This window comes from Prosopis cineraria, unplaced genomic scaffold (assembly GCF_029017545.1).
Source record: "Prosopis cineraria cultivar Desert tree isolate PC_DT_omini unplaced genomic scaffold, ASM2901754v1 PC10, whole genome shotgun sequence".
Lineage (NCBI taxonomy): Eukaryota > Viridiplantae > Streptophyta > Magnoliopsida > Fabales > Fabaceae > Prosopis > Prosopis cineraria.
The window spans coordinates 22,721,752-22,748,624 of record NW_026555341.1 but is presented as its reverse complement, the minus strand read 5'-3'; the positions used below and the strand labels follow the sequence as shown (position 1 = coordinate 22,748,624).

The 26,873-nt window shown below is 34.4% G+C and overlaps 1 non-coding gene across 1 annotated transcript; it reads right to left on the bottom strand.

The window, feature by feature from the left end:
• Positions 1-12,344: 12,344 nt before the first annotated feature.
• LOC129284688 (small nucleolar RNA R71) lies at positions 12,345-12,451 on the bottom strand. Its single transcript, XR_008586932.1, has one exon. It is a non-coding gene; the product is annotated as a small nucleolar RNA R71 (small nucleolar RNA).
• Positions 12,452-26,873: the final 14,422 nt, after the last annotated feature.

Here is a 26,873-nt window from a genome sequence, read left to right as displayed (position 1 = left end):
GAAATTTTCATGTTTGTTATTTGTGTGTTGAATTTCTATTTGGCGTTGTTGGCTATTTCATGCGTGATAGAGAAGTGGTTTCATGCGTGATTTGTCACACATAGCTTATAATAATTTCTTATGTGCAAAACCACATGTGAGAGCTAATGGTGCACTCACAAGTTTTAGCACTCAATATGTATGCTTATTCATAAGTGAAAAACCACACGAGGGACCAATGTGGTACCACATGAGTTTTAGCACACAAAACTAAATGTATATTCATAAGTGTAAAACTAAGCAAGAGAGCAATATGGTACCACACGAGTTTTAGCACATAGAATTGGATGCTTATTCAGAAGTATAAAACCATGCATGAAAGGTTAAGGTGTTCATGTGTGATTTATCACATACAGTTTCCTAGAACAATTCTAGTGCAAATTCATGCGTGATTATATTAGTCACTCACAAGAAAATGCACCAACGAATATAATCACTATTCTAATGGTCAGTCAACTTTTAAAACTATATAAGTAATTCATTTTGAACTAGAATAAGAACTAATGATCCTTAAGTGAACAAATTATCATTTATGCATTTAAAGAACTTTCAAATTGTGCTTTTACATTCTTGCATTCATTCATTATTCCTGAAAAGAATTATGAAAATCTCTCAAAAGTTTACAAGCTTTCAATTGTAATCTGATCCACTCTTTAAGAGAGTTTTTTTTGCAAAAACTTATATTATTTTCTTAGAAATTTGGAAAAAATTTTTTTAAATATTTGTAACAACTTGTTGGATTGTAGCAAGGTTTGTTAAGTGAATCAAGACAAGTTTAGTCTTGAGAGTTATACTGTGGTGGCAAGCACCCATTGAAGCTTGTGATCTTAGTTGAAAATCTCAAGTGTGGTCTTGAGGACTAGACGTTGGCCAAGTTTGAAGCTGAATTAGTATAAATCTTATATGTCTTATCTTCTTCCTTTACTTGTTAGGTCTTCACTCTCTTTAAGTTTTCAAAAGTTATTAACTGTCACCCAATTTGCCCCCTCTTGGGTGCCAGCCTATCCTAACAATGTAAAGTAATAATCGAGAGGTAACTACCTTGACATGGATAAATGAAATGGAATGAATGGCTAGTTATAGCCATTGTCAATAATTATGTGCCTTGGGTCAATTTGAACTAATTGACTAATTATGCCAATTTTGTGTAAATTGGCATATCTTATGAGTAAAATGAGAAAAGGTGTTGTAATGACGTGTTGGTAGTAATTGAAATCTACGAGTAACATTTCTATTGACAGAAAGGTTAAGGTAACTGAATATCTTTGTCTATTTGACTATTTATTGTAACTGTGTGTGGGTATGCTATTTAGTGCATGAAATAGTTTTAAACTAAGCATGATTTATTGTATTTTATGAATGTTGCATAAAATGGCTCTTGATCAAATAGAAGGGTTAAAACATGTGATTTCATATGTTTTATATATATGTATATATATGCTATGTCTGAGAAAACATGTATGGTGTGATTTGGAACCTATGATTAGTTCAGAAAGCATGATCATAGGGGTAGGAGTTTGCCTATGTGGAGATGTAGTGATAAGACCATATGGCATATTCTCCTTGGTGCCTGACGATATGTAGTGTTGGAGAATTATATCTCTTTAGAGCCTTTCGACGTGTAGCATTGGAGATTATCTCCTTAGTGCCTATTGTGGTACAGTATTAGAGATCTAGACTCCTTAGTCTTTGTGTGATATGGTATTAGAGTCAACAACACCTTATCATATGTATTGGAGAAAACTATAATTTGAAAGTGCGATAGAACACCTTTGGTCGGGTGATTCTACCACTCAAGATAAGTTCAAGGCCAATGAGATTGTATATTGTTCTATGAAAAGCTTATGGTTTATGGTTTCAAGTTACGGTGATTTGGGTTCAGTCGATAGTGATCATGCTATATGTGAAAAGTGGTGAAAAATTATGATTATAATGGTAAAAGATGTGAATTGAAATATGTGATTGTGATTAGAATGAAACATGTGGATATGTTATGTTTAATGATATATCATGCTATGCTTTCATATAGTTACATGTGATAGTTTTCAGTGATGAGTTATTCTATTACTCAAATTATTATCTCACCCTAATGGTTACATTTTATAGGACAAAGCAATGATCAAGGAAAGGAAAAAGTGATCAAGGTAAGGGAAAAGAGTCTGGACCAGTAAAGTAGTGTTGTGGCTATGAAAGCTTTGAGTTTATATAATGAACTGAATCTTTAGTGGAAATTATTTAATTAAGTTGCTATAAGAGATTGCATCTATGTTTGAGTTGTGTTTTGTGGAAAATATAGTGATTTTTGTGAATCTCCACCCATATGTGAGAATATGTGATGAAATGAGTAATTGAGGCTAAGATTAAATTTTGAATATGTTGTAAATGTGTAAAGTGGAGATTTATAGTGAAAATAGCCAAATGGGTCTATTTATGCTAAGTGGTGAAATTTTGTGAAATGTGAAAATGGGTTGTTAGATGGCCAAATTTTGATATATATGTATATATGTGATGAAATGTGGTCAACCAAGTGTAGTAGGTCTTTTTAGACTTAGTTCAAGACCTCATGTGGTCTAATGAGACACTAAGATCTATTTAAGCATGTAAGTGCATTAAAATTTTGATAAAAAGTGACTTTTTGCACCCGGGTGACCATATTTTGATTGAACCATTAGATCATGTACAAACTTATCTCATTAGTTAGCTTATGTAAAAATAAGGCACGTCGAAAGTTCGTCACTTGTACTGTCAAGTGACAGCAGCAAATTTAGACTTGTGTACCACAGCACATTGCATCTTATGCCACAGTGCATAATATAGAGAAGAATTGGGTGTGTGGCTTTGCGCCACATGCTGTGGTGTATGGTCCTTTAACTAACCCTATTTCTCTATTTTAGAAGCATGCAATAATTTATGTGAATACATATGGGTTATTTTCACTGCACATTGTTCATATGTAATATAATTCAATGATTTTGCAAAACGAGGCTTGGGTCCAAGCTTTTCAATAGTATTTGATTACTGTTTAATATTTTGAGTGGGGTAATTTAGTTAATCTTCTCTTGTGTGTAGCGGATATAGGGGAAGGTTACATTTAAGTTAATCCTTTCCTACATCGTTGAAGATGTAGGGAAGGGTTACACAATATTTATGAAAATTTTATCCTTTTCACGAAGTCCTTCATAAAAATATTGTACAAGATTTTCATTAGAAATTTGATGATGAGGACCTTAGTAAGTAACCCTTGGAACCTTATATAATATTCATAAGAGGATTCATCAAAACCTTCTTCAATCCTATAAATTTGTTTTCTTAAATTTGTAACTTTTGAAGAGGGAAAGAACTTTTCTAAAACAATCTTCTAAGTTTAGCCCAAGTAGAAACTCTAATGTGAGAGGGATAATTGAAATATGAGATTAGTGGGTTTTGCTAGGCCTTTAAGGGAGAAGACAAATAGTAGATTTTGCTAGGCCTTCAATAGAGAAGACAAAAGCTATTGCTTGCACATTATCAACATTCACATTTATGAGTTTCATAGTATCACATACAAGAAAGAGAGTACGCAAGAATCTATGGCAATCCTCACCCAATAATCCATGGAACTTAGGCAAAGCATTAATTGAGCATTATGCATTCCTATAAATTCTCTATTGATGTGTGCATCATCATGCAAATTGTGACCTAGATTTCTATTGTTACCATTGTTGTTTCCCAACCCTTGGCCATTACCTTCACCCACAAGTGGATCTACCCTTTCCATTGATAAATTGACCACAAGATGATTATCAATTTGAGGTTGTGACCTCTTGAGTTTTTGAAGTGTCTTTTCAATCTCAGGGTCTACTTTAACAAATATTTTAGGGTTGGCACGAGTCATAAACCAAAGAGCTCAGCTAAGAGTAAGAAAAACAACATAAGACAAGCCTCAAAAGAAAGAAAAACGTACCTTAAGTGGCTTTAGATGCAAGAAAAAAAAATCAACAAAACTAAACTACAAAAGCAAATAAATTTTTTTCTTTCTTTTTTTCAACTCAAAAAACAAAAAAATTAACCATAAAAAATGAAAATCACTGAAAAATAAAGGAGGAAAGAGTTAGAAATTCTCATTTAAAGGCTCTCTGCTTGTTATGAAAACTCTACAGCTTGCCCTATAAAGACAGTGAAATTGTGGATTTTGTAGTAGCTAATCCACATGGGAAATTCCTCTAAAACTTTTATGACAGACAAAATAGATAAAAAGGAAAATTAGATAAACATTTCATTTCAAAATTCATTCCTAATCATCCCAAAATTTTCACAATTCTGTCCACAGTTTTGGAAAAACAAGGTTTCGTCCAAATGACCTTGTGATTTTCTAACAAACTTTCCAGCAGGATAAAGGTAGAATTAAGACAAATGATCAAATAAGAAAACAAATATAAGATAGCAAGAAATAATATAAACTTGAATCACTCAATTTGGACACTCAGTGTGAAAATTATTTTTACTCATAGTTGCTATAGGGTTTAGGAATCCTCTAAAAAGGCTCCCTGTACCTTGCAAGCTTCTAAAATGTGCATAAATCAATTTCCTTGTCCAAAATTTATGAAACCACTTTTTAAATATAGCTAATAGATATAGATTTGAAATGAACAAAATTTCAAGTCCAAACTATTCGAGATCTATTCCCAATAGATTTTTGAATTCAGCTCGGAAACACTAAAAATAAAGCACTGTCAAGCACTATACTAGGAAAAATGAAAATGCACTAATTTTTTTTTTCCAAAAATGACAAAAAACACATTAAAATGTAACCCTCTCTTATATCTGCTAGATACAGAAGAAGATTAACTAAATCACCACACTAATCACATCAAACAATAATCAAATGCTTTGTTTGAAAAGCTTGGGCCCATGACTCGTTTTGTAAAACCATCAAAATCATACTACATTTGAACAATGTGCAGTAGAAACAACCCATATGCATTCATAACACCAAACACATGGATTGAAAACCATAAAATCAAGTCAGATTAGGACCATATGCTATAGAAAACAACACATGCACTGCGGCATATGGCATAGAGCCACATGCCCTAATCTCTTTTGTGTCATGTGCCATGGCACACATGTTTGATTTTTCTGTTCTCATTTAATAGCAAATATGATGAACTTCCAACATGCGCTATTTTGACATACGATGTCTAATCATAGTGATTTAAGTGCCCACACAAAGCTCAACTCATAAGCTCACTAATGATATAGGTTTGGATACGATTTAATAGTCCGATTAAAATTTAGATACTTAGGTGCAAAAAGTCACTTTTTATCCAAATTTGGCGCATCCAAACACTTAAATAGATCCCATTATCTTATTAGATCACACAAGGTCTTGAACTAAGTCCAAAGGGACCTATTATACCTAATTGACCACAATATATCATAAACATATACATAAATTGTAATTTAGCTATTGAACGACCAATTTCCACAAAACATAAATTGCACAACTTGTCTCAAAACTTCCCTTTGACCATTTTTACCATATTTTCACTACAAATATCCACTTTAAACATTCACAACTCAATCTTAGCCCCAATTATTCATTTCATCACATAATCACACATAAGGGCTACGATTCACAAAAATCACTACAATTCTTTACAAATCATTACTTACACATGCATGCAATTCCTATAGCAACTTATATATATAATATATTCACATTTAGTTAGTTCATTACACAAACTCAAAGGGTATCACAACCACAGCACCACTATGCCGGTCTAGACTCTTTTTCCTTACCTTGATTGCTGCTCTGTCCTATGAAAATGTAACCATGGGGGTGAGATAATAATCTCAGTAACGAAATAGCTCACTACTATTATGAAAGTAAAGCATAATATATAAGTAATTATAGCCTATATCACATGTTTCACTTTAAATCGTATCAACATATAACATTTCACTTCATTTGCCACTATATTCACCATTTCACCACTTTTCCACATATAGCATGATCACTACTGATCGAACCTCCAAATCACCTTGACTTGAAACTATAAGCTCGCCTCAAACCAATATACACTCTCATTAGCCTTGATCTCACCTTCAATAGTAGAAACACCTGGCCAAAGATGTTCTATCATACTTTTGGACTATAGTTTTTCCTAATACAAACAATAGGGTGTCGTTGACTCCAACACTACATTATATCAATACCATACTTCAATAGGTACTAAGGAGATAATCTCCAACACCACACTTTGAAACGTACTAAGAAGATACAATTCTCCAACATTGCACCTCATCGAGCACTAAGGAGAATGATGCCATATGGTCTTATCACTACAACTCCACATGGGTGAACTCTTACCCTTATGGTCATGCTTTTTGAACCATTCATAGGTTCCCAATCACCACTAATCTCACACTCACACACACACACAGACATTTCTATACCAAATTACACCATTTCGTTTACTTGTTTATACAAAGTTTCTTTTCATGCAATAAACATACAATGCTACGAAACACGCTCAATTTAAAATGATTTCATGTGCTATATAGCATACTTACACACAGTTAAAATAAATAGTCAAACAGAAGAAGTTATTTAGTTACCTCAACTCTTCTATCACTAATTACTACTATAGCTCTTCACAAGCTTCCTTTTTCAACTCACATGAAATATACCAATCTACACCCAATTGACACAATTTAGTCAATTGATTCAAATTAACCAAAGGCACATAATTATTAACTATGGCTATAACTAGCCATTCATTCCTTTCCACTTATCCATTTTAGGTTCATTATCACTCAATTACCACTTTACATCACCTCTAACAATCTCACTTCAGCTAAACACAATTTCCATCCTTATTTTCCTTCAAATTAGGGCTAAATTGAGCTTATAGGTTCAAAGCTCTATTATTTAACTTTAATCTAGTTACAAAGCTCTAATTTAACTCTTAAGAACCTTTTTATTATTATTAAGTAAGAAACAAACCCCTTAAATTTCACAGATTCAATTTCTCAATAACTCATATCAAGAGAAATTTAGGTAGAATGGAAGGTAAGGGTTATGCGAAGCTTACCTAATAAGTTATTGAATAGCTACCTTCTAATGCTTTGAAACCTCTTGCTCTATCACACTTCAGCTTCTTCTCTTCTCCTTCTCGTTTGTTTTTAACTTTTCTCTTTTGAAATCATCTCAATTTCATGACTTAAAGGGTCATTTTCTGGTCCATGCATCACAGTGCATGCAGCTTGTCACACAACGCGTGGGAAAGCTAGTAGAATCCTCACCACGTGCACATGCTTTAATTCGAAACGTGATTCTTCCACTCGTATCTACCCATTCAACATCCAAAAGACACAAATCATAAAATTAATCATTTAAATCTTTAAGCCTCTACTAATTACCACTTTACCCCTAATTAACAACTAATCACAAGATGTTATAAAACACAGCAACACATTTAGAAAAACTCAAAACACAAATTTTTATAATTTTTGAAAATTTTTTCCAAAAACACAAAAATTAAAAATTAAGCACCAAGAAAACTATCCTCAGAGTTAAACCTAGCCTCCCTAGCAATAGTGCCAAATTTTAATACGATCGTGTCACTCAACCCTCAAAATTAACTAAAACTAACCCTAATGTAATATAGGGCTAACCCTAGGTTTTCTCTCAAAGAGGAGGTTCTAGCTCTAAGTCAAGTAAACTTGGTGAATAGATTAACCATTGATTGAAGTTTGTTAACTAATTACCTAATGAAATTAAGTACAAACTAGACTTAAGAGTGTGGTGGTTGGCTTTCCTATTAAAGTATGAACTCTAGGGTATTGTTAATGGAAGAATCCTAGTCTCTAATTGCTTATGGTAGCTCACTCAACCTTTCTTCCTTGGCTGAGAAAAGTGTTTACTTAAGACAACTATCTCAAACAACCTAGATTCACTAATTCAATTCCCTAAGTACTCATAACAAGCCCTTAAGTTGTCTCACTAGCTTGGCTTTGAAATTAACCAAGTGTCTAATTAAATTTCACTCCTTAATAGCCATAGTTCATAGGTAACTCAAGCACAAAACTATACAACTCAAGCATTTAATCAAACGTTCACCAAACATAACATATGTAAGGTTAATGCAGGACTAAAAATCACTTGAAAAATCACATTGACATGATATTACTCTAAGTGGCTGAAATTCTAGCAACTAAAGGAATGAAAATTAACTCAACAATCATATTCCAATACAGCCAATTATTACAAACTATAAACTAAGTCAAATTGAACTACAATTAAACATAGTCATAGTATTCTAATGAAATTAAAACAAGATGAACAAATAATTAAGCTTAGCCAAATGAAACTTCAAAACTCCTTTTCCATCAAATCTCCCCTATGATTCTATAAAGAATCTAGCTAGAAAATATCAAGAACATCTTGCTTCCCCCATAAATGCATGCTGGCTGTGGAAGATGATCTATGCTTCTTGATGATTGGGATAGGTTTGGCCATGATAGAGGAAGAGAATGGAGGAAGATTTGAGTGGATTTGATGGTGAAAAGTGGGAGATAATGGTGCTCAATATGCTATATTGTAGAGAGAAGGAAGAGAAAATAAAGAGCATAGAGAAAGAAATGTGGAAGATAAAATGAATGGCATGTTAATCTGAAATGAGGTTGAATGGGACGTGTAATGGAGTTTCTCTTAGTTGAAGCATCAATTGAAAAATAGGAAATAAAATTAAAAAGAAAATGGGAGCCTTGTCACACTTGCAAGGTGACATCCTCCTATTGGCTTGTAGATGATTCCAATATGTGCAATTTTCCATGTCATTGATAGAACACATTTGTTACCCACTTTTATTTGTCAATTAGGACCATTTTATTAATGATTTATCACCTTCAAGTGCACACATTGCATTAGATTTGGAACTTTGCCTAAGTTTCTAGGTTCAGTGCACTAGGGGCATTTTGGTCCAAAAAATGAACTTTTGAGAAAATGTACAAGAAAAATTGAAAAAATGCATTTTATGTCCAGTTGATGAATGGTGAAATTATATTTTTAAAATTCATTTTAGTTTGGGAGTAATTAAATAAAAAAGTCAACACTTTCTTAAGTGTCTTAGTTTGTCCTAGTTTTTGGTTTGCCTTTGTGTGGAAATTTTTATATAATTTTGTGCAGCCTAAAACTTGGTTAATTTAATAAATTCTCCCTTCTAATTATGAATTTAATTCTGGACATGAATTAGATTTTATTATATCATATGCTATTTAATTGAATTATGTGATTTATGTGACATAGGTGGCATGTGACTTGCATCAATTGGGCAATTGAGGTCAACACTCCTTGAGGTCAATGGCTGATGGTTTGCACGTGAATTATGATTATTTTGAGGGATTAGATCAGCTAAAATGATGTGGATGACACATGGAAATTAGGCACACATTGGAATCATCTACAAACCAATAGGAAGTTGCCACCTTGCAAGTGTGACAAGGCTCCCATTTACATTTTAATTTCTTTTTCCTTATTTTAATTAAGCTTCAGCTGATGGGAGACACCAAGGAGCACGCCATTTTAAGTCCCAAATGGGATCCAACACATATCTCATTCATCTTCCACATTCTCTCTCTCTTGTTCATAGTGTTCTTCATTTTCTCTCTTTTGTTCTTCATTTTCCAGCACCCTAACCTCCATTTTCAGCCACCAAACCTCCACAAAACTCATACCATTCTTCTCCTCTCTTCATTTTCGTTCCATCCCTTCCATTTTCACAAGGATTGAAGCTCATTTCCATCATTCAAGAGCTATGGAGTTTGGCCTTCACAAGCAATCACTAGGGTTCTTGAAGATGAAGATTGGCTAAGTTTCTTTGTGGAATCCTAGAGAGATGAAGATGGAGGATGAGTCTTGAGCTTCAAATTGGCTAAGTTCTTTTGTTTCCTATCCTCTTCTCTTTTTACTAGATGGTTAGATTCTTAATCTAGGGTTTAATCATCTTAGCTTATAAATTCTAATTTGAATTTGATGTTGATGTAAAGAGAGAGGATTGTTTCATTTTATTTCTCCCTTGGACAGCCATGACTGAATTTTGCCACTCTTTGTTTGGCACATAATCTTGTGTTTTTCAATTAGTGAATTTCTTGTGTTAATATTGCATAATCTTGTGGTGTTAATGCTTGTGTTGTTGAGTAGCTTGACATAATCTTGTGGTTGCTCAATTTATGTGTTTGACCATGGCTGTTGAGAGAGGATTTTGAGTGAATCACTTGGCTAATGTCTTCACCAATTGGTTAATTGAACTAGGGACTTTAATCTAAGACCTAGGGAGGTTAGCTAATTAGGTTAATTGGCTTAGGATAATTTTCTTAAGTCATGACAGCTTTAGTCAAGAGGAAAGGGAAGCTAAACTTAGCCTAATCATGAGAAGATAATGAGTCCAAAATCAACTAATCTCTAGGGTTCCATTATTGTGAAAAGGGAAGTTCATTTCACTCACTTTCACTAGCATTTTAATTACTTGCATATTAGGTAATTAGCTAGGTAACTAAATTCCTACAAACTTTGGTTGATTTATTTCACTAGATAACTTTCAATTAGACTTAAAACCATTCCTTGGGAGATGACCTAGGGTTGGCCCTATATTGCATTAGGGTTAGCTTTAGTGTAATTTTGAGGATAAGCGACTAATTTCCTATCAAAATTTTGGCGCCGTTGCCGGGGAATGGTTTAAGTTTAATTCTAAGGTTGTTTAGTACTTAATTTACATTTTTAGTGTTCCTGGAAAATTTTTTGAAAAATTATAAAAATTTGTTTTTTGTGTTTTGTTTAGTGTTTTTTGTGTGTTTTGAGTGTTTTTATTCTGTTTTGAAAAAGAAAAAAAAATTAGTGCAATTTTCGTTGGTTTGGTGTAGAGCTGAAAATACTCTGTTTCTAGTGTCTCTGTCTGAAATTGAAAAATTAACTGGGAATGAGTCTGAGGGAATTTGAACGTGGAATTTATTTCATTGAAAGCTCTATATCCTAGCTTCACTTTAAAATTGGTTTGGTCAATTTTGGACGTGGGAAGTGTCCTGTGGAAATTTTACAATCTAACAAGGTCCAGGGAGCCATTACAGAGGATTCCCAAAACCCTGTTTCAACTTTGAGTTAGCATATCTTCCTCTTTGTGCGTTCAAATTGATTGATTCTAGTTTCATTTTTCTTATCACTGTCTTATCTTTGTTTCTTGTGTTTAGGATTTTCTTCAATTTTTTCATTTTCCTATTTGAAAGTTTGTTAGAAGCTCTGAAGGTCTTCTGGACGAAATCCTGTTTCTCCAGACTTGAGGACCAACTTGTGAAAAATTCTGGGAACGATTGGGAAGGATTTTTAATCTAAAAGTTTTATATAATTTTCCTGTATATCTCTTGTGTTTCTCATAAAAGTTTTAGGGGAATTTATCATGTGGATTTGCTGATAGAAAATTCACAAGTTCACTGTCTCCAGAGAGCCTACTGTGCGAATTCCAGAATTGCCAAAGCTTCTTGATTGAGCATTTCTAACTCTCTTTCTACTTGTTTGGTGTTATTTTTTTTTCTCATTTTGTTGCTATTGAGTATATAAAAAAAAAAAAAAAATTATTTCTCTTGCTTTTGTGTGTTTTGAATTGTTTCGTGTTGATTTGCATTTTAGTTTAGCTTGTTCTTTGTTCTTAATTTTCTTGAGCTTGATTAGTGCATGACCCGAAGAAAACATACCTCTTTTGTTGAATTAGATCCAGAAATTGAAAGGACTATTTCTAGATTGAGAAGATCACAACCTATTCTTGATTCTCATTTGGTTTGTAATTCAACAATGGAAGGTATCTTAGGACATGAGCATGTGCATAATGAGGGCCATGGGAATGGGAATGAGAATTTGCATGATGATGGCCATGTTAATAATGAATTTGAAGGCTTGCATAACCCTAGAGAGGAGAGGAGCATTAGGCAATTAACTCAACCTAATTGGCATGATAATCCTTATGGCTTATATGTTCCTCCTACTAATGTTCAATTTGAAATTAAATCCTCCTTGATTAATGCATTGCCTAAATTTCATGGGTTACCAGGAGAGGATTGTCATAGGTTTTTGCATACTCCTATTGGTTTGTGATACTATGAAGCCTATGCATGTAAATGTTGATGATGTTCAAGCTAAGGCTTTTGTATTTTCTCTTGAAGGTTTAGCAAAGGAGTGGTATTTCAACTACCCTTCTTATGTGAAAGTGAGCACATGGGCCGAGCTAAGAAGACTCTTCTTAGATAAATTCTTTCCAAATTCCAAGGTCACCAATTTGAGGAAGCAAATCTATGGGGTCCAACAAGGAGAGGATGAGAGTCTCTATGAGTATTGGACTAGATTCCAAGGCCTTTTGGCTAAATGCCCACACCATCAAATTTCTAGTGAGAATTTAGTCCAATATTTCTATGAGGGCTTGATTCCAAGAGACAAAGTTAACATTGATGCCGCTAGTGGTGGATGCTTGATTGACCTCACTTCCTTAAAGGCTTGGGAACTAATTGACAAGATGGCTTCAAGTGGTGCTCAATACTCTACAAGGGAAAAGAGAAATGTGAATATGGTAGGTTCCTTCAATTCTTAATGATTCATATGTGGACTTGCTAGCTGCCAAGATTGGGAGAATGTTGGCTCCACAAATATCTCAAGTGAGCAATGTAAGTACTTCTCAAGCACTTGTCCCTTATTCTTGTACTTTTTGTGACTCACCTATGCATGTAGAAAGCAATTGTCCTATTAAGTTTGAACAAGTAAATGCTATCTACAATGGAAAACAATCCTATGGTGGGAGGCAAGGGCAAGGAGCTTATTCTAATACTTACAACCCTTCATGGAGAGACCATCCTAATTTCTCCTATTCAAATCCAAATGTGGCTTTACAAGACAATCAACAAAGAGGATCCTATCAAAACACCTTTGGCCGTGACCCTCCACCTCATTTGTCTCAAGGTAGCTCTTCTCAAAGCTACAATCCAAGTGGTAATTCTCTTACACCTTCTTCTAATTCTTATAGTGATAGGAGGCTTGTTCCAATTGAGAGTTCTTCTAATTCAAACTCTTCTAATGATGTGAATGTGTTACGTAAGCAGTTGATTGAAATGAACTCTTTGTATAAAAACATGTATGATGGCTTAGGGAACAAGGTAGAGAGTATGGGTAACAAGTGTGAGAACATGAACTCTAAAATTGATGCCCTTACTTCTCAAATGAATATGCTTGCTAACCAATTAAGTGCAGCCAATGCTCAAGCCTCTACATTACCATCCAACACCGTTGCTAATCCTAAAGCTAATCTTAATGCTATCACATTGAGGAGTGGCAAGGAGTTGGGAGAAAGAGTACAAGAAGACAAAAGACAAGGGAAGGCCGAGAAGCCCTCTTTAAATTCTTCAATTGATGTTAATGTTTCTAGTTCTTCTTTTGCTCCTAATGATGCATCTTTTTGTAGAGATGATGAGGATGAAAACATTGAGGAGATCATATGTGAGCAACCACCATCTAAGGTGGAAAAGGGGACTATGGCCGAGTTGTTTAGTAAGGAAAAAAGGGAGAGGCCGAGCAAAGTGAAACAAGAAAGGAGAGTTCAAGGAAGGAAGAAGGAAAGCAAAGTCAAGAGATTATGAAGAAGCTTCCTTTTCCACAAGCACAAGTGGTCCCTAAGCAAGTGAAGGGACAATTTGATCAAGAGGTATATGATTTCTTCCATAAGATTCATGTTAATGTACCCTTGATGGATGTAGTTAAGAACTTTCCTAAGTATGCCAAATTTTTGAAAGATTGTTGTACAAATAAAAGAAAATTTAGGCCTAATGCAAGGGTACAATTACCCTCATCTGTGAGTGCTATCATGAAGCCTCAACTCCCTATAAAATGTGAGGACCCCGGTTCCTTCACAATTCCATGCAAGATTGGCAACACACATTTTTCTCATGCATTGATAGACTTAGGTGCAGCCATTAATGTTATGCCTCTTTCAATTTATCATGCCTTGAGTCTTGATTGCATGCATAAGACACCTATGATATGCCAATTAGCGGATAGAAGTGTTAGAAGACCACATGGAGTAGTAGAAGACTTGTTGGTTTGTGTTAAAGGTCTATTATTTCCTGTGGATTTCTATGTGCTTGATATGTCAAAAGAAGGGAGTGGGGATGATATTTTGATTTTAGGAAGGCCATTTATGAGGACTGCCCGTACATTGATTGACATGGAAAAAGGTAGTTTGATTTTGAAATGTGGAGAGGATCATGTTATTTTTAATATATATGAAGCAATGAAACATCCTTTTGAGGATTATTCTTTGTTAGGTGTAAGTTCCATTGAGTTATTGCTTCATGATGCTTGTGAGTCTCACATGCTTGATTCTTTCTCACATGTTGATGATGATTTGTCTCTTGTTACTACTACATGTATTGATGGATGTAGTTGTCCTATTTGTTTAGAGATTGATGCATGCTTGAATGATGCAACTACTTCTTCTCATGATTTGTTTAAAATATCTCCTATGCTTGATCTTGAAATGCTTGAGAAGGGTATATCTTCTTGTGTTGTAGGTACTAAAGCCATTAAGGCCGAATCTATGAGTTTTTCTCCACTCGAGCTTGATGTTCTTAGGATTCCCAAGCTATTGGAGGAAAATTCTACACTTTCACATGTCGAGGCCGTGGCTCAAGTCCAAGCACTTGAGGACAAGTTGCAAGAAAAGGGGGAGGCTGTAAAGAAAGAAGAGGAGAAATCAAAAACAAGTGAGAAGCCTAAAAGACAAGATAGTACCATGGAATATTCCACCAAATTAGACTTGAAGAAGCTCATTCCCTCTTGTGTAGAGCCACCTACCTTGGAGTTGAAGCCTTTACCATCCAATCTCAAGTATGCATATCTCATTGAGAATGAGAAGCTTCCGGTAATAATTTCTAACTCTTTATCTCTTGAGGAAGAAAATGCATTACTTGATGTGTTGAGAAAGAACATACATGCTATTGGTTGGACTTTGGCTGACATTCCTGGTATTGACCCTATTGTGTGCACACATAAAATTTTTCTTGAGGACAATGCTAAGCCCATTAGGCAACCACAAAGGAGACTTAACCCATTGATTTTAGATGTGGTAAAGAAAGAGGTTGTTAAGCTACTTAGTGCTGGGATCATCTATCCTATAGCTGACAGTGAGTGGGTGTCTCCAACCCAAGTTGTACCTAAGAAAGGGGGGATTACTGTGGTAAAAAATGAGAAAGGAGAGCTTGTTCCAACTAGAGTTCAAAATGCTTGGAGAGTGTGCATAGACTATAGGAAGCTCAATAATGTGACTAGGAAGGACCATTTTCCTTTGCCTTTTATTGATCAAATGCTTGAGAGATTGGCTTCCAAGTCCCATTATTGCTTCCTAGATGGGTTTAGTGGGTATTTTCAGATTCCATAGCTCCTAGTGACCAAGATAAGACTACCTTTACATGCCCCTTTGGTACATTTGCCTATAGGAGGATGCCTTTTGGTTTTGCAATGCACCTGGTACTTTTCAAAGATGCATGATGTCCATATTTTGTGATTTTATTGAACATTGCATGGAAGTCTTTATGGATGATTTTACTGTGTATGGTGAGTCCTTTGATTCATGCTTGCATTCTTTAGATAAAGTGCTTGGTAGGTGCATTGAAAAGAAGCTTGTGCTTAACTTTGAAAAATGCCATTTCATGGTAGATAAAGGAATTGTTTTAGGCCATTTGATTTCTTCCAATGGCATAGAGGTGGATAAGGCCAAAGTAGATGTGATTGCTTCTTTGCCATATCCTGTTTGTTTGAAAGATTTGAGATCATTTTTGGGACATGCAGGCTTTTATAGGAGATTTATAAAGGGGTTTAGTGAAATTGCTTTGCCTATGTCTAAACTCTTACAAAAAGATGTTGATTTTGTTTTTGATGATGCTTGCAAAAGGAGTTTTGACACTTTGAAAAGCATGCTCATTTCCCCTCCCATTCTTAAAGCCCCAAATTGGTCTTTGCCTTTTGAGTTGTCATGTGATGCTTCTAATTTTGCTGTGGGAGCTATGCTTGGTCAAAGAGAGGGCAAGTTATCATATGTGATTGCTTATGCATCTAGGACCCTAGATTCAGCTCAGGTTAATTACACCACAACTGAGAAAGAGTTGTTTGCTATTGTTTTTGCACTTGATAAGTTTAGATCATATCTTCTTAACTCTAAAGTTGTTGTGTACACTGACCATGCTGCTGTGAGGTACTTGTTTAAGAAGACAGATTCTAAGCCTCGCTTGATTCGATGGGTGATCTTGATGCAAGAATTTGATGTGGAGATAAGGGATAGGAGTGGTTCTACCAATCAAGTAGCGGATCATTTGTCTAGACTACCTCATTTAAAAGCTACTATGGTAAACTCTAACCCTACTATTCCTTGTGATTCATTTCCTGATGAGGCATTGTGTGCCATTTCATCTAAGCCTCCATGGTATGCCTCTTTTGCTAACTATATTGAGTGTGGAGTCTTGCCTCCTTGTGCTTCACGTTTTGCCATTGAAAAATTGAAAAGAGAGTCTAGATTTTACATTTGGGAACCACCTTTGATGTGGAAGATTTGTAGTGATAAAGTGATTAGGAGGTGTGTTGATGATGTTGATGTGCCTTCTGTTCTTGAATTTTGTCACTCTCATGCATGTGGTGGTCATTTTAGCTCAAATAAGACAGCTAGGAAGGTTTTAGATTGTGGATTGTATTGGCCTAGCTTGTTTAAAGACTCTTATGAATTTTGTAAAGCATGCTTGAAATGTCAAAAGGTTAGTAGTTGGGGTAAGAGACATGAAATGCCTCAACAACCCATTTTATTTTGTGAGATTTTTGATGTTTGGGGCATTGACTTCATGGGTCCCTTTCCACCATCCTTTAGTTTTGAGTACATATTACTTGGTGTTGATTATGTTTCAAAGTGGATTGAAGCCATTCCTACTAGAACTTGTGATGCTAAGATTGTTTTGAAGTTTCTCAAATCTAATATTTTTTGTAGGTATGGAGTTCCTAAGGCCTTGGTAAGTGACCAAGGATCCCACTTTTGCAATAAGATGATGAAGGCTCTCTTGGCTAAATATGGGGTGCATCACAAAATCTCTACACCATATCATCCCCAAACTAATGGCCAAGCCGAAGTATCAAATAGAGAAGTCAAGAAAATCCTAACCAAGGTGGTGAACACAAATAGGAAGGATTGGTCTTTACACTTGGAGGATGCTTTGTGGGCTTATCGGACCGCTTATAAGACTCCCATTGGCATGTCTCCTTTTCGATTGGTGTATGGAAAGGCTTGCCACCTCCCTGTGGAGATAGAGCATAGGGCCTATTGGGCCATCAAGAAACTCAACTTGGATTTCCATCTTTCGGCTAAGGAGAGATTTCTTCAAATGCAAGAACTTGAGGAGCTTAGGTTGGATGCCTATGAGTCTTCTAGATCTATAAGGAGAAAACAAGGATCCTTCATGACAAGCTAATCTTGAGGAAAAAGTTCCAAGAAGGAGATCAAGTCCTCTTGTTCCAAACAAGGTTTATTCATAAGCATGCCAAGTTGAAGTCTAAGTGGGAGGGACCATATCTAGTGACCAAGGTGTTTCCCTATGGGGTTTTGCAACTCTTGAATAAAGCCACGGGTTCCACCATGCAAATCAATGGTCACCTATGCAAGCTCTACAAAGATGCCAAATCACTTCAAAAGGAGGAGGACTTCTCTCAACATGTTTTTGAACCACCATGATAAGGTTGTATCTCTCTAACCTTGAGCTTTTACTTTCCTTTAATTGATATATTTAATGATAGGTATAGTTCAAGTGTGGGGGAGATGAACCTAGTAGGAAAATTAGAGTTTATTTGCTTTATTTGACTTCTTTGTTTGTGTTTTAGTTTGAAAAAAAAAAAATTCTGCACACACTTTTGTTATGCATTCATTATTGATCTCACCTTATTTTATCACTAGTCTATACATACATTGAGGACAATGCATGATTTAAGTGTGGGGGAGAGAAATAAACATTTTGTTTTGTTTGTTTGGTTTTGCAAAAAAAAAAAAAAAAATTAAAAAAAATTTGCTTTGTTTTGTTTTGTTTGAGGTTACTTAATTACCTAGCTCTAAATGGATATTTTGATTCTTGAGATGTGGTAATTTTTAGGATTGAATAGGTGTGAAGTGAACATTCTTTTACCTTGAATTAATGGATTAGAGTGGCATATTACCCTTCATGGAAGAGGCTAAACACTCATGTGTGATTAATTCCTTAGTGATGTTACCCTCTAGAATTTGTTTCACTTCTTAATTAAGACCATATATCTTGCACTTGTTTGATAGGAGATGAGAGATGGCATTCATAAAAAATAGCCAAAGCCAAATAGCCAACCTATTATTATTTATTATCCTTTGTTAGCCACTTTGAGCCTTTGGTTTGATTCTTTAAAATAAATATATATATATATATTCACCCTATTTTTCCCCAAGGAATGCATGTTACACTTTTATATGTTAGAGTCTATTTGCTTTATTTGACTTCTTTGTGTTGTGAGTTGAAAAAAAAAATATCTGCACCACACTTTGTTATGCACATTGATCACCTTATTTTATCAAGTCTATACATACATTGAGGACATGCATGTTAAGTGTGAGAGAAATAACATTTTGTTCTGTTTGTTTGTTTTGCAATTCAAAAAAAAATTTCTTATTTTGTTTTAGGTTACTTAATTACCTATAGCTCTTGATGGATATTTTGATTCTTGAGATGTGGTAATTTTTAGGATTGAATGGGTGTGAAGTGAACATTCTTTACTTGAAAATGATTAGAGTGGCATATTACCCTTTCATAGAACTAAACACTCAAATAAACCCTCAGAAAAAAGACCATAAACTTTTTGATAGAGATGAATGGCAAAAAAAAAGCCAAAAGCCAAAAGCCATATTATCAATTATCCTTTGTTAGCCAAGCCTTATTCTTAAAAATATAATATATATATATAATCACCCTATTTTTCCAAGGAATGCATGTTACACTTTTATATGTCTTTTTAATATTCATTGCATGTCCTAGATCAAATGAGTGGATGCTATTAATTTTTCTATCCATTACTCTTTATACTTATTGCTACACCATTACATCCATTACTTCCATTGTTTCAAAGAGTAGGGGCAACAAAAAAAAAACAAGATAGATTGAAAAAAAATATAGTAAAAAAGAAAAGAAATAAAGTTGCTAGAAAAAGAAACAAAAGAAGAGATAAAAAAAGAAAGAAAAAAAAAGTTGCTTAGCTCATCCATTCCATTGTTTTATTATTTCTTATCATTTCTTTCCATCCTCATTGTGTTAAGGTGTTCACTCATTGAGTTAGGTTATGCTTTGCATATTAAGGGGATATATCTTGATTTAGCATTATTTTGATGCTACCCTATTTTTTATATACATGCATTTCTTAGACATCCTTTCATTACCTATATCACAACCTAATAAAGTCCACTTGATTCTTGATTGCAAGTGCTATTTAGTGATGGAGATGTAGAAGGGTTACAATTTATAGTAGGGTTTATCCTAAGAAATTTGAGTGAAATTTAATACCTTATACACTTTGAGTGATGAGAGCAAACACTTAACCTAGAGAGGCTTACTCTTTGACATTGATTCTTGGTAAGGGTTTGTTTGTGATGTGCATAATTCTTTCCTAATTATTGCCACATTGATTGATAATTTGTAGAAGTTTATGAGCTAGTATTTTAGTGACTTGAAACAATGTTTTTCTCTTATTTCTTTGTCTTATAGTTTCTTTTGGGACCTTTTTCACTTGATTTTGCCCGGAGTGCAAAAGCTAAGTGTGGGGGAATTGATAGAAACATTTGTTACCCACTTTTATTTGTCAATTAGGACCATTTTATTAATGATTTATCACCTTCAAGTGCACACATTGCATTAGATTTGGAACTTTGCCTAAGTTTCTAGGTTCAGTGCACTAGGGGCATTTTGGTCCAAAAAATAAACTTTTGAGAAAATGTACAAGAAAATTGACAAAATTAATTTTATGTCCAGTTGATGAATGGTGAAATTATATTTTTAAAATCATTTTAGTTTGGGAGTAATTAAATAAAAAAGTCAACACTTTCTTAAGTGTCTTAGTTTGTCCTAGTTTTTGTTTGCCTTTGTGTGGAAATTTTTATATAATTTTGTGCAGCCTAAAACTTAGTTAATTTAATAAATTCTCCCTTCTAATTATGAATTTAATTCTGGACATGAATTAGATTTTATTATATCATATGCTATTTAATTGAATTATGTGATTTATGTGACATAGGTGGCATGTGACTTGTGCATCAATTGGGCAATTGAGGTCAACACTCCTTGAGGTCAATGGCTGATGGTTTGCACGTGAATTATGATTATTTTGAGGGATTAGATCAGCTAAAATGATGTGGATGACACATGGGAAATTAGGCACACATTGGAATCATCTACAAACCAATAGGAAGTTGCCACCTTGCAAGTGTGACAAGGCTCCCATTTACATTTTAATTTCTTTTTCCTTATTTTAATTAAGCTTCAGCTGATGGGAGACACCAAGGAGCACGCCATTTTAAGTCCCAAATGGGATCCAACACATATCTCATTCATCTTCCACATTCTCTCTCTCTTGTTCATAGTGTTCTTCATTTTCTCTCTTTTGTTCTTCATTTTCCAGCACCCTAACCTCCATTTTCAGCCACCAAACCTCCACAAAACTCATACCATTCTTCTCCTCTCTTTCATTTTCGTTCCATCCCTTCCATTTTCACAAGGATTGAAGCTCATTTCCATCATTCAAGAGCTATGGAGTTTGGCCTTCACAAGCAATCACTAGGGTTCTTGAAGATGAAGATTGGCTAAGTTTCTTTGTGGAATCCTAGAGAGATGAAGATGGAGGATGAGTCTTGAGCTTCAAATTGGCTAAGTTCTTTTGTTTCCTATCCTCTTCTCTTTTTACTAGATGGTTAGATTCTTAATCTAGGGTTTAATCATCTTAGCTTATAAATTCTAATTTGAATTTGATGTTGATGTAAAGAGAGAGGAGGTTTCATTTTTTTTTATTTCTCCCTTGAACAGCCATGACTGAATTTTGCCACTCTTTGTTTGGCACATAATCTTGTGTTTTTTCAATTAGTGAATTTCTTGTGTTAATATTGCATAATCTTGTGGTGTTAATGCTTGTGTTGTTGAGTAGCTTGACATAATCTTGTGGTTGCTCAATTTATGTGTTTGACCATGGCTGTTGAGAGAGGATTTTGAGTGAATCACTTGGCTAATGTCTTCACCAATTGGTTAATTGAACTAGGGACTTTAATCTAAGACCTAGGGAGGTTAGCTAATTAGGTTAATTGGCTTAGGATAATTTTCTTAAGTCATGACAGCTTTAGTCAAGAGGAAAGGGAAGCTAAACTTAGCCTAATCATGAGAAGATAATGAGTCCAAAATCAACTAATCTCTAGGGTTCATTATTGTGAAAAGGGAAGTTCATTTCACTCACTTTCACTAGCATTTTAATTACTTGCATATTAGGTAATTAGCTAGGTAACTAAATTCCTACAAACTTTGGTTGATTTATTTCACTAGATAACTTTCAATTAGACTTAAAACCATTCCTTGGGAGATGACCTAGGGTTGGCCCTATATTGCATTAGGGTTAGCTTTAGTGTAATTTTAAGGATAAGCGACTAATTTCCTATCAGTCATCCACATTATTTAAGCGACTTAACTCCCAAATGTACCATAAATATGTCTAAATATGAGCCATTAACCTTAAGAGTGGGGACTTTAATGCCTAATTGATGCAGAGGTCCATGCCATTTGTCACATAAAATTACATACTCAATTAAATAACATGTACATAATAAAATCTAATTAATGTCATAATTAAATCATAATTAGAAGAAAGATTTTATTAAAATAATCAAGTTCCTTGTTGCATAAAATTATATAAAAATTTTCTACACAAAGGCAAACCAAAACTAGCATGCTAAGACACTCTAGAATTGTTGACTTTTTATTTAATACTCCCAAACTAAAATGAATTTCAAAAATCTAATTTGGGCCACTCATCTTTTAGACATAAAATTCATTTTGTCAATTTTTGTTAATTTGGCCACATCCATGGCACCACTATGCCAGTCTAGATTTTTTTCCTATGTCTCGATTACTACTCTGTCCTGTAAAAATGTAACCATAAGGGTGAGATAAAAATCTCAATAACAAAATAACTCTCTACCATTGACTATTACATACAACCTTAAGCAAGCATAGCATAATATATCATATATTAACTTCAAATCTAATCTATATAAATCATTTCACCTCTTTCACCATTTATTCACCACTTTTCTAACACATAGTATGATCACTACTAACCAAACCTCCAAATCACCTTGATTCAAAACCAAATGTAACCTTTTCCCATATCTACTCAATACAGGAGAAGATTAACAAAATGACCACACCAAAACACAACCAATCAATAATCAAATATTTTAATTAAAAAACATTGGCCAAAGACTTGTTTGCTAAATCATCAAAACCGTAATGCATTAGAGCAATACGCAGTGGAAATAAATTATATACATTCATCTCAATCATTGTATGCATTGGAAACCACAAAAATCAAACTGGAATATGGGCCATGCACCATGGTGTGCAATACATGTATTGCGGCATGTGGCACAGAGCCACAACCCTGAACTTTCTGTAACATGCATTGCGACATGAGATGCTAAATGTCGCAGTGTACTAGTCTAAAATTTCTATTGTCATTTGACAGCAAAATGATGAATTTCTGGTGTGTGCCATTTCCACATACAATGTCTGATCAGAGTGATTCAAATGCTCACACAAAACTTATCTCTTCAACTAGCTAATGAGACAAGTTTGGACACGATCTAAATATTCGATCAAAATTTAGACACCCGAGTGCATAAAGTGAGTTTTAAAAAAATTTGCTCACCCAAGCACCTAAATTGATCCCTTTCTCTCATTAGACCATACAAGGCCTTGAATCAAGTCCAAAAGGACCTATTGCACTTGATTGGAAACAATATATCACAATCATATGCATATATCAAATTTGACCCTTCAATGGCTAGTTTCCACATTTTTAAACTTTTCACAATTTAACACACTTTAGCCTACTTGGTCCTTTTTCTTTATCACATATCCACACATATCATATTTACTATTTAATTTTATCCCTAAATTACTCATTTCATCATAATTTCACACATAGGCCAAGATTCACTATAAATCTTTACATTTTCAACTAAAACCCATTTCAAAACATACATGGTAACTCTTATGGCAACTTATATACATATATACACAAGTTCTGGTTCATTACACTATACTCAAAGTTCACATGGCTTAATAACTTTAAGCCAGCTATAACTCTTTTCCCTTACCCTGTCACTGTTTTGTCCTATAGAAATGTAACCACAGGGAAGAAAAAAATCTTAATAATAGAATAACTCACTTCTATTGACTATCACATGCAAAAATATGAAATTAAAGCATAATATACCTTGACATGAAATTCTAGGCTTGCCTTAGACTACTGTACACACTTATTAGCCTTGAGCTCACTTTTAGTAGTAGAATCACCTGGCCAAAGGTGTTTTATCTTACTTTCAAATTATGGTTTCCCCAATGCACACAACAAGGTGTTTTAACTCCAGTACTGTATCATATAGACATTAAGGAGTCTAAATCTCTAACATCGCCCCTTAAAAGGTACTAAGGAGATCATTTCAAACACTACACCACAAAAAGGTACTAAGGAGATATAATTCTCTAATACCACACCCTGTCGGGCATTAGGGATAATATGCCATATGGTCTTATCACCACCTCCATACTTGTGTGAACTTCCACCCCTATGATCATGATTTTTTAAACGATTCATGGGTTCTTATTCACCACTTTACTCATATATATACATGTAAACATTTTCATGTTAAATTACCAAATTTCATTACTTGTTTTAACCAAAATCTATTTCATGCAATAAACATTTAATGCTACAAAAATGCTCAATTCAAAACTATTTAATTCACTACATTGCATACTCACACACAGTTACAAAGAATAGTCAAACAAAGGAGATTATTCAGTCACCTCAACCCTTCTGTCACTAGAGAGGTTACCAGTAGATTTCAACCACCACTATAGCTTATCACAAGCTTCCTTTCTCAATTCACATGCTCAAAATGCCAATGTGAACACATGTGGCAAAATTTAGTCATTTGATCTACTTTGATCAAAAGTACATATTTACTACTTATGGCTATATAAGTCGTATATCCATTTTCATTTATCCATTCTAAGTCCATTACTACTTCACATCACTCAACTAGTCTCATTTAACTCAAACATAATTTTCACCCTAAAAACCTCTTGATTTAGAGTCAAATTGAGCTTATAGGTTTAAAGCTCTATCATTTAGCTTTAAACTAGTTACAAAGCTCTAATTTAACTCCTGAGAACATTTTTATTACTATTAGGTAAGCATCAAACACCTAAAATTTCACCAATTCAATTTCTGTATAACTTATATCTAGAGAAATTTGGGTAGAATGGAAGGTAAGAGTTATACATAGTATACCCATTAAATTATTGGTCAGAAGCACCTTCCACAACTTTGAAATCTCTTGCCCTAATAGACCTAACCTTTCTCTCCTCTCCTTTCGTGTGTTTTTAGAATTTCCTATCTAAAATTCACTTAAAATTCATGACTTATGGGATCAATTTCTATTCTATGTGTTGCGACACATGCAACATAACAGTGGTATATGGCACAGTGAGAAAAGTTCTCACCAAGCACACTTACTTTGACTCAAAATGCTATCCTTCTACCCATATCTATTCATATAACATCTTAAAGACACAATAATTAACTAACCGTCCAAATCTCTAATCTCACACTAATTACCACTTTACCCTCAATTATTAGCTATTCATAGGACTAAGAAATTTAGGATGTTATTGTTCTCCCCTCCTTTTAAGAATTTTATCCCTAAAATTAACAAAACACGTAAACATATACTTAGGGAAATAGATAAAGATATTGTTGCCTCATTGTATCCTCTGTCTCCAAGGTAGCATCACCTAGAGCCATGCCTCACTAAAAAACTTTAATCAATCATATGGTTTTGCTCCTCATTGTTTCTCTTTCACATATATGATCTGTTCTGGCTCAGCTTTAAAGGTCAAATTCTCCTGGAGTTCAATCCCATTTAGTTCTATCATATGTGAGGCATTTGGTTAGTACTTTTTAAGTTGCGATACATGAAACATGTCATGCACACCAGATAACTGCGATGTCAAAGTGATTCTATAGGCAACTTGTCAAATTCTTTCTAGAATCTTGAAATGACTAATGAATCGAAGAGTCAACTTCTTGGCTCTTATTGACCTCCTGATTCCCATTACTGGTGTAACCCTTATAAACATATTATCTCTTGCTAAGAACTATAATGGCCTTTTATGCCTATCTATATAACTCTTCTGCCTACTGTGAGTTGTTAATAGCTCTTTCCTAATTAACCCAATCTTATGAGTCATTTGATTTACAATGTTCGATACTAACATACACTTCTCACTTAATTCTGTCCAATAAAGAGGTGACTTACATTTGCTCCCATCCAATGCCTTTACATGGTGCCAATTAAATACTAGAGTGGTAACTATTGTTACAAGCAAACTTAACCAAAGGGAGATGGCTATCCCAGTTACCTTGTAACTCTAATACACAGGTTCTCAACATATCCTCTAGGGTCTATATAGTCCACTCTATCGGCCCATCTGTCTATGGTGATATGCCATACTGAATCTCGACTCAGTACCCATGGCACGTTGCAAAGCTCCCTGGAACTTAAAAGTAAACCTCAAATCTCTATCAAAAATATACTCTTCAGTACACACCAAATAGCCTACAACTTCTCAGATATAGGTCTCTGCCATTTTTTCCAAAGAATAATTGCTAGGAAATAAGCTGATTTAGTGAGTTTATCAACAATAACCCATATGGTATCATGTCTTAACTGAGTCCTTGGCAACCTAGTTATAAAATCCATAGAAATATTATCCCATTTTCACTTAGAAATATCTAATGGTTACAACATTCTTGCTAGTCTTTCATGCTCTATTTTAACCTTCTGACATGTCAAACATCAAGTCACAAACGTTAATAACATCTCTCTTCATACTAGGCCACCACTAATACTGCCTCATATCCTGGTACATCTTTGTAGCTCCCAAATCGATGGTGTACTTACTATAATAAGCTTCACTCAATATCACTCTCCTCAGGCCTATATCATCAGGCACACAAATCCTGTCCTGATAAATAACAAAACCATTATTATTGAAACTAAAATCAATGGCTTGATTTTCTTTGATTCCTTCTCTAATTTTCAAAAGGTACTCATCTCTAATTGTACCATTCTTAATTATCTCCATAAATCATTACTGATCATTGTAGAATAGGTACTAAATAATGCCTTTAGTGGCCATCTTACTGTGACTCAACAAACAAGTCTATCAATCTATACTCTCTTACCATAAGACGTTGCCATATGTAACATCTTTTAGCTTAATGCATCAGCAACCACATTAGCTTTACTTGGATGGTTTTCAACTCAAGTTGTAATCCTTAAGAAGTTTTATCCATCTCCTCTGCCTCATATTCAACTCCTTCTAATCGATTAGGTATTTCAAACTCTTATAATAGCTAAACTAGTGAATACTGCATCATAAAAGTAATG